The sequence below is a fragment of the Saccostrea cucullata genome, unplaced genomic scaffold (assembly GCF_032062105.1).
Source record: "Saccostrea cucullata isolate Sc308-1 unplaced genomic scaffold, CSIRO_AGI_Scuc_v1 ctg456, whole genome shotgun sequence".
Classification (NCBI taxonomy): Eukaryota; Metazoa; Mollusca; class Bivalvia; order Ostreida; family Ostreidae; genus Saccostrea; species Saccostrea cuccullata.
This window is the reverse complement of record NW_026927684.1, coordinates 68,535-75,306: the sequence shown is the minus strand read 5'-3', so window position 1 is coordinate 75,306 and position 6,772 is coordinate 68,535. Positions and strand designations below refer to the sequence as shown.

At 30.9% G+C, this 6,772-nt stretch overlaps 1 long non-coding RNA gene across 4 annotated transcripts; it reads left to right on the top strand.

The window, feature by feature from the left end:
• The first annotated feature begins 3,211 nt into the window (after positions 1-3,211).
• Positions 3,212-6,552, top strand: LOC134275213 (uncharacterized). 4 transcript variants are annotated; one of them, XR_009993776.1, is made up of 3 exons: positions 3,212-3,271; positions 5,511-5,616; positions 6,300-6,383. It is a non-coding gene; the product is annotated as an uncharacterized LOC134275213 (long non-coding RNA). The 4 variants fall into 4 exon arrangements; XR_009993774.1 differs by lacking the exon at positions 3,212-3,271 and adding an exon at positions 3,313-3,535; XR_009993775.1 differs by lacking the exon at positions 3,212-3,271 and adding an exon at positions 6,459-6,552 and having other exon boundaries at positions 5,310-5,616; positions 6,300-6,382.
• Positions 6,553-6,772: the final 220 nt, after the last annotated feature.

Below are 6,772 nucleotides of genomic sequence, written 5' to 3'. Positions count from 1 at the left end.
TCATGTAATCAGTGCTGGCTTGAAATAAAAGTTCTGCTTTTGGTGAAACTTCGAGATTACTAGTAGGAAATTTAATTTAAATTACTGTACAATATATTTTTGCAGAAAATACATTGAAAATGCAACAAATATGCAAAAATATAACTGAAAAAATTATGAAAAAGGTGTCTGAATATCCCTCCTCCTTGCCATATCCAATATTGATTCTGCTGAGAAAAGGGGGGGGGGGTAATTTTGTGCTCTAATCATGCTGAAAAATGAAGGAATTTTGTTTAAATTTGGTTTATTTGGATAACAAGAGTCATGCTTATCTGCAGTTATTTTTTTCAATTTCATTGATATTTTTTAAAATAATTATCTGAGTAAGTTCTATTTTAACATGAATTCGAGCAAATGCCGGTATTTCTATTATTCTGAGCATTTTGATTTTTATAGATGACTACTGTATAATATATTTTAATCACTTGCCTTCCGTTTACTGACAAAAAGTTTCATTAAACCAAATCGGGGGTCGTATGAAATTGAGCTGAAGTCCTATTGTAAAACTGTTAACTAGATACTCGTGGTAATCACATAAGCGAAAATAATTTGTCTTTTAAAAAGTGAATACTCCCAGTAGTCAGGTATAAAAATCAAAATGCTCAGAATAATAGAATCTCCAGTATTTGCTCATCTTGTAAATGATGGCCTAACAAGTAGTATGAAAAACGTCAGTCAACATTTGACTCGATGATAAGTTGTATTTGCTGATAAAGTCATTGCATCGACCTTAGAGCTTACGAAATGATGACTTAAAACGAGACTGATGATATTCTTGTTTTCAACTCAAATCAAGAAAACTCTTAAATAATTCAGTTTTGGACTGCACAAATTCCTTTACATTATTTATTATAAAAAATGAATTTAAAATTAAATTTCAAAAAAGTTTTGAATTATTTAAGTTTGACATGTAGTTAATTCGCAACAATAATAACATTAAAAACAAAATGAGACATGTTAATTTTTAGTTCTTTCTTTATTTTGGTTTTAAAAACCGTCAAGATTGAAGAATTTATAGTTTTTCTTAGCTTTGTTTTTACCTTCTACCTGTCCTGCTCGTGCATGATGACACTGAGTATTTTTTTTTAAGTATAACTGAAAATATTATAACAATGTAAAGGAATGTGTATAGTAATTGAAAATATTAAGCTTTGTAAATGAATTAATACATTAGAATTAATTGATGCTATCTAAAACTCAACTAATTAACAAAACATATTTTTAACGACTTTTGAACAACTCAAGCTAGAGATACCAACGATATTATTATCAAACAATATTCAGTATTTTTCAGTGGTCGTTTGACAATTTTAGATAAATTGGGGTTGGGATGGGGGCAACAGACTTTATTTTATTAAAATAAAAATGTATTTTTTTTATTTTTTGGTTTACGAGGGCCAGATTTAAAATACACGCCTTTTGTCGATCGTTTCTGGTATGATTAAAAATCGTGTATTTTTTGTAATTTTTTTTTATCTTTGTCATTTGGTTTAGTTTATCTAAATGTTTGTTAGCTGCAGAATTAAAATTTTCGGGTTAAAAAAATCGATCATTAGAAAAACCTTCGATTTACTGCAATCCCTTTTTGTCGATCGCTTCGGGTATTACATCAATATTATTTTGTTGATTGTTATGCGTTTTCACGCTTAAAGTATGGCATCTTAAGATATATATTTTACTCTTGATCCCCTTTAGATTGCATTAAGGCCACTTAGTCCGTTTGTAACCATTGACAGGTAAATAAAATATCAGAAATACAAATAAAATATGATTTGTTAAGGATTCGTCAAAGGTCAACATGTCTAAAAATTTATTTTTACAATAGCTCCAAAACTATGTGAGGTATAAAGTTAAAACTTTTACAGTTTAAACTTTTTTCATTGATTAACAGATAGAAAGTATCACTTGATAAAAAATACATGGAAAACATATTTAAATTGAGAAAAAAAATCTTTTTAAAAATGCATATATTTTCAGAAAATGCACCTAATTAATTCCGTGCTTTCAGTGAAATCCATCATTGCAGAAACAAAATATGTTCATCAATGAAGGGCATGTTGGACTTGGATAGCCTCTGGAAAGTTGTTTTCTCTGTTTATTTTGTCCAAATGTTACGACTTGAAAGCGAAAGTATATTGCAAATATAGGAAAAACCCCTACATAAACAAATACAAAGTTGTGCGGAGAAGAAAATGCTAGCTGGCGCGTGATTGGTCAATGTTATGTATTTGACAAGTGAAATAAAGGGCGTTTTTATTGCAGAGAAACCAGTTTACGTTTCAGTTCGGTTTTCCAAACTTTCTATTTATTTGCAAAACTTGTAACAAACTAGTTTCAAACCAATCGTAACTACTCGGCCATTTCCGTGAACGATAAAGTTATTTATCGTTCACGGAAATGGCCGAGTAGTTACGATTGGTTTCAAACCTAACCTAGTTTTTTCGTTTATCGGCTTTAAACTAAAACTAGTTTCCTGAAAACTTTAAACCACCTCCAGGTGTGGTTTTGACGGTTTTAATTCCTTTCAACATGGCGAATGCAGAATTTTTGGTGATGCATTGCGACCAATGTGTGCAGCAATATGACAGAATCGACTAGTTTTTAGGGCACATATTGTTGTTTCACTTCAATTGTAATAAAAATGTAACCATAATAAGACAAATACTAAAAGTAAATTAATAAAAGCAGAGACATACATGTAAATACCGCGGTAAATGTTAATTATGTCTATGATAAAAGTAGATCCATTCTTGTTAGTTGAAGTTATGATCATCATTCATAAATCAAAGATGGAGCTAACATGGTAATTAGGGACTCAAGGGTATGTCTGTTCATTCTAAATCTGTCACGGAAATCATCCATTCTATACAAGGGTAGTATTGCCTCAACATAACTTGTGACACGAACCTTCCTTTGTCATCTCTTTTTTTATAAGAAGGGTAGAACTCAGCATGAGTATTACAATTACACTCTCATGTAATTGGAGATAATTAAGTTGTAGAAATATCTTCTTCAGATTGTAAGAAAAAATCAAGTAGTCAGTTCTATGTCATCCATCTTTGATGTTTGTGTGTGTGTTTAACTGAAACTTTCCATTTAGTGCTAAACCATTAAACCATAAAACCGGTTTCAAAATTAATAAAAACTATTTTCAAACCATAAACCTAAACTAAAAGTTGATAAAAATCTCATATCAAGACTTGGGTTTCTTTGAGGTACATAGGAGTTACAGGTAAAAATTTGAAGGAAGGGATGCACTTTGGTCAGAGATTTTCATTTGGTGTCAAACGCACCTAGTTGTAAACAAATGGAAATTGAAAGTAAAAGTGCAACGGCACGGTATATTTTTTCTGGCATTTTTTGTTTTCCAATATCTCGAACTTTCACGACAAAAAGGTCATTTGCCCGAAATTCAATATATGTATCAGTGAGAGGGGCTAAAGTTTGTATGGAAGTCTATGGGAAAACATTTGGTGGTGTTTGTCCTATAGAATAGGTATGATTTCATGGATAAACATTGATTACAGCCAAAAAATCAATCAGTTCCTATTTTTTTTGGCATTGAGATTATATTTTAGTTAGTTTTGACTATTTGTTTAAAAATTAGAGGGTTTGGGTAAGTTGAGGCTCACAATGGGCACTGCACATAGTGAAAAAATGCCAAAATTTTTGCCCTAGCTCTCATATTTTCAGTAAATGTACATGTAAATAATTTTAAATAAATATTTATACCGAAATTTACTGTGAATATTGTAAATAATACAATATCAATATTTATGGGCATCATCAATACACAAAACATATGAGTATCCCATACATGTCCAAGAACGAATTCGATGTCGATATCGACGATATCGACAATATTATGTCGATATCGTATCGATATCGATCGTGATCAGCACTATTAATTGGAAATATCTGGTGCCATATTTGAAACTCTCTATTATGTCGATGTCGTCGATATCGACAATATCATGACGATATCGTATCGATATCGATCCTATTTGCACAATTTATTTTCACATTGAGGTAAAACATAATTTTACAAAGTCACAAGTGAAGTCAAAATTGATTCATTATTGGCATGAATATGAAAATAAATTATGATTAAGAACGTATTTGGGTTGTTATTGTTTTAGATTAGATTTAGAGTAAGATGTTGGGTTAGGGTGACAATTCTTGAAAATGTTTTAACAATGATGATTCGATATCGATACGATATCGTCGATATCGACGATATCGACAGTAAGGTAAACTTATTAAGCACAGAAGTGTTGAAAAAATAAAGTTTTGTATTTAGGGTGAAGGTTGGTAAAGTAATATGCTCTTAACAATCATGATTCGATATCGATACGATATCGTCGATATCGACGATATCGATGGCAGGTAAAATCTTTGTAAAAGTAAAGTAATTAAACATAAACACATTCAAAGTAACAGGGAAGGTATTTACCAAGGGCTAAGCAAACATGATTCGATATCGAAACGATATCGTCGATATCGACGATATCGACACTTCAGGGAAAGATTTATAAAGAAAGTTTTAAGTAATAGTTGTCGGAAACACAATATTAAGGATTGAAACCACAACCATGATTCGATATCGGCACGATATCGAGGATATTGACAGTAAGGAAATAGTCTTAAAACAGGAAGTATTGTAATAAACAAACGAGAATAGAGAAATATAATAGAAAACTATAAAAAATTAATGTGTCGATATCGTAACTACATCGTGTCTTGGACATAACTCGAGTATCCCCCTCGCAGTTTGAGAAATTCATTTAAATCCATGTCGTATTTTATGAGTGTAGACATTGGAACAGATCGAGTAATCCTCTTTCAAATTTGTGTTAATCAGAGTTGATTGAATAATTTATAACAAAATTTGACTGCTGTTAACTAATTAGGTTACTTTGTTTTTACATAAGGGGCATAATCCAGCAGCAAAGTCAGTTTCAGTCATGTAATCAGTGCTGGCTTGAAATAAAAGTTCTGCTTTTGGTGAAACTTCGAGATTACTAGTAGGAAATTTAATTTAAATTACTGTACAATATATTTTTGCAGAAAATACATTGAAAATGCAACAAATATGCAAAAATATAACTGAAAAAATTATGAAAAAGGTGTCTGAATATCCCTCCTCCTTGCCATATCCAGTCTTGATTCTGCTGAGAAAGGTGGGGGGTAATTTTGTGCTCTAATCATGCTGAAAAATGAAGGAATTTTGTTTAAATTTGGTTTATTTGGATAACAAGAGTCATGCTTATCTGCAGTTATTTTTTTCAATTTCATTGATATTTTTTAAAATAATTATCTGAGTAAGTTCTATTTTAACATGATTATTTTAAAAGTATTACATCACAAATGCTTAAAAGAAATTCAAAAGATGGTGTAAATAATAAAAAATTATGATATAAGCTACTGGATGCATTTATCAGTATGTTTTAATAAAATAAAATGTATTTCAGCAATGCATTCTCAAGAAGGAAGAGATGAATGAACCCTACCCTCTTACAATGAACAACACATGGACACTCTCGGGATGATCCCTTTGCTTTCATTAAGAGTTCCAAGGTATGGTTTTCTTAGAAAATCTAGTTAATATCTTAATATGTTAGTTATTTAGAACTTTTTATAGATTATTTGAAAATTAATTTCCTCAGAACTGCAGTTATTTAAGCACTTTGCTTACAATTGAGCGCTGCATTCAGTTAGACAATATGATTTATCTGCCCTTGGCATTTAATCAATTTATTAATTATGTCAATAATAAGAAATGATATGCAAATAAATATATTTGCCATTTATGAGAATATACATATTTAACATCAGTTACATGAAATGTTCATGAAAATTGGCTAAAATGTAGGTCACCCCCCTTCAAAATTACAAAATTTTCAGTGGGGATGTATTTGATTCTCTGATGCCAGCAACCCATTGCTGATAGAATTTTTTTAAACTTATGTACATTTGAACTAGATATAATTCTCTTTCTTTCCATTGATTATTTTATCTACATTAGTTTTTACTCTTTCCATAACCCAGCTTTTTCTTACAAAAACCCGCTGATTTTCTTCATTTTTCATTAATAACGGGTACCTGCTACCCTGAATGATTAACATGATCTACCTTGAGAAATTATTAGAGATAATAAGAAAAACAAGCAAAACATATGCTAGATTAATCATTTTATTTGAAAAGTTTGAAAGAAAAATAGAAAAATGCTTCAATTTATAGACATCTTTTCTGTTTCACAGATGTGGGTCTGATTGACTGGGGTGTGAAATGTAACAGCCAATGGTGTACTTAAGCTAAGACTGTCAGTCCCAATATTCAAGAGGTGAGATAAGCAATGGATATGTGTTCTAAATTTACTAAATTGACCACTTGTTATAAATGTTTCTTTTACTCTATAGGAAAAACCCCTACATAAACAAATACATGGGCGCAGACATTTTGGACACCCAAAGTTGTGCGGAGGAGAAAATGCTAGCTGGCGCGTGATTGGTCTATGTTATGTATTTGACAAGTGAAATAAAGTTGATAAAAATCTCATATCAAGACTTGGGTTTCTTTGAGGTATATAGGAGTTACAGGTAAAAATTTGAAGGGAGGGATGCACTTTGGTCAGAGATTTTCATTTGGTGTCAAACGCACCTAGTTGTAAACAAATGGAAATTGAAAGTAAAAGTGCAACGGCACGGTATATTTTTTCTGGCATTTTTTGTTT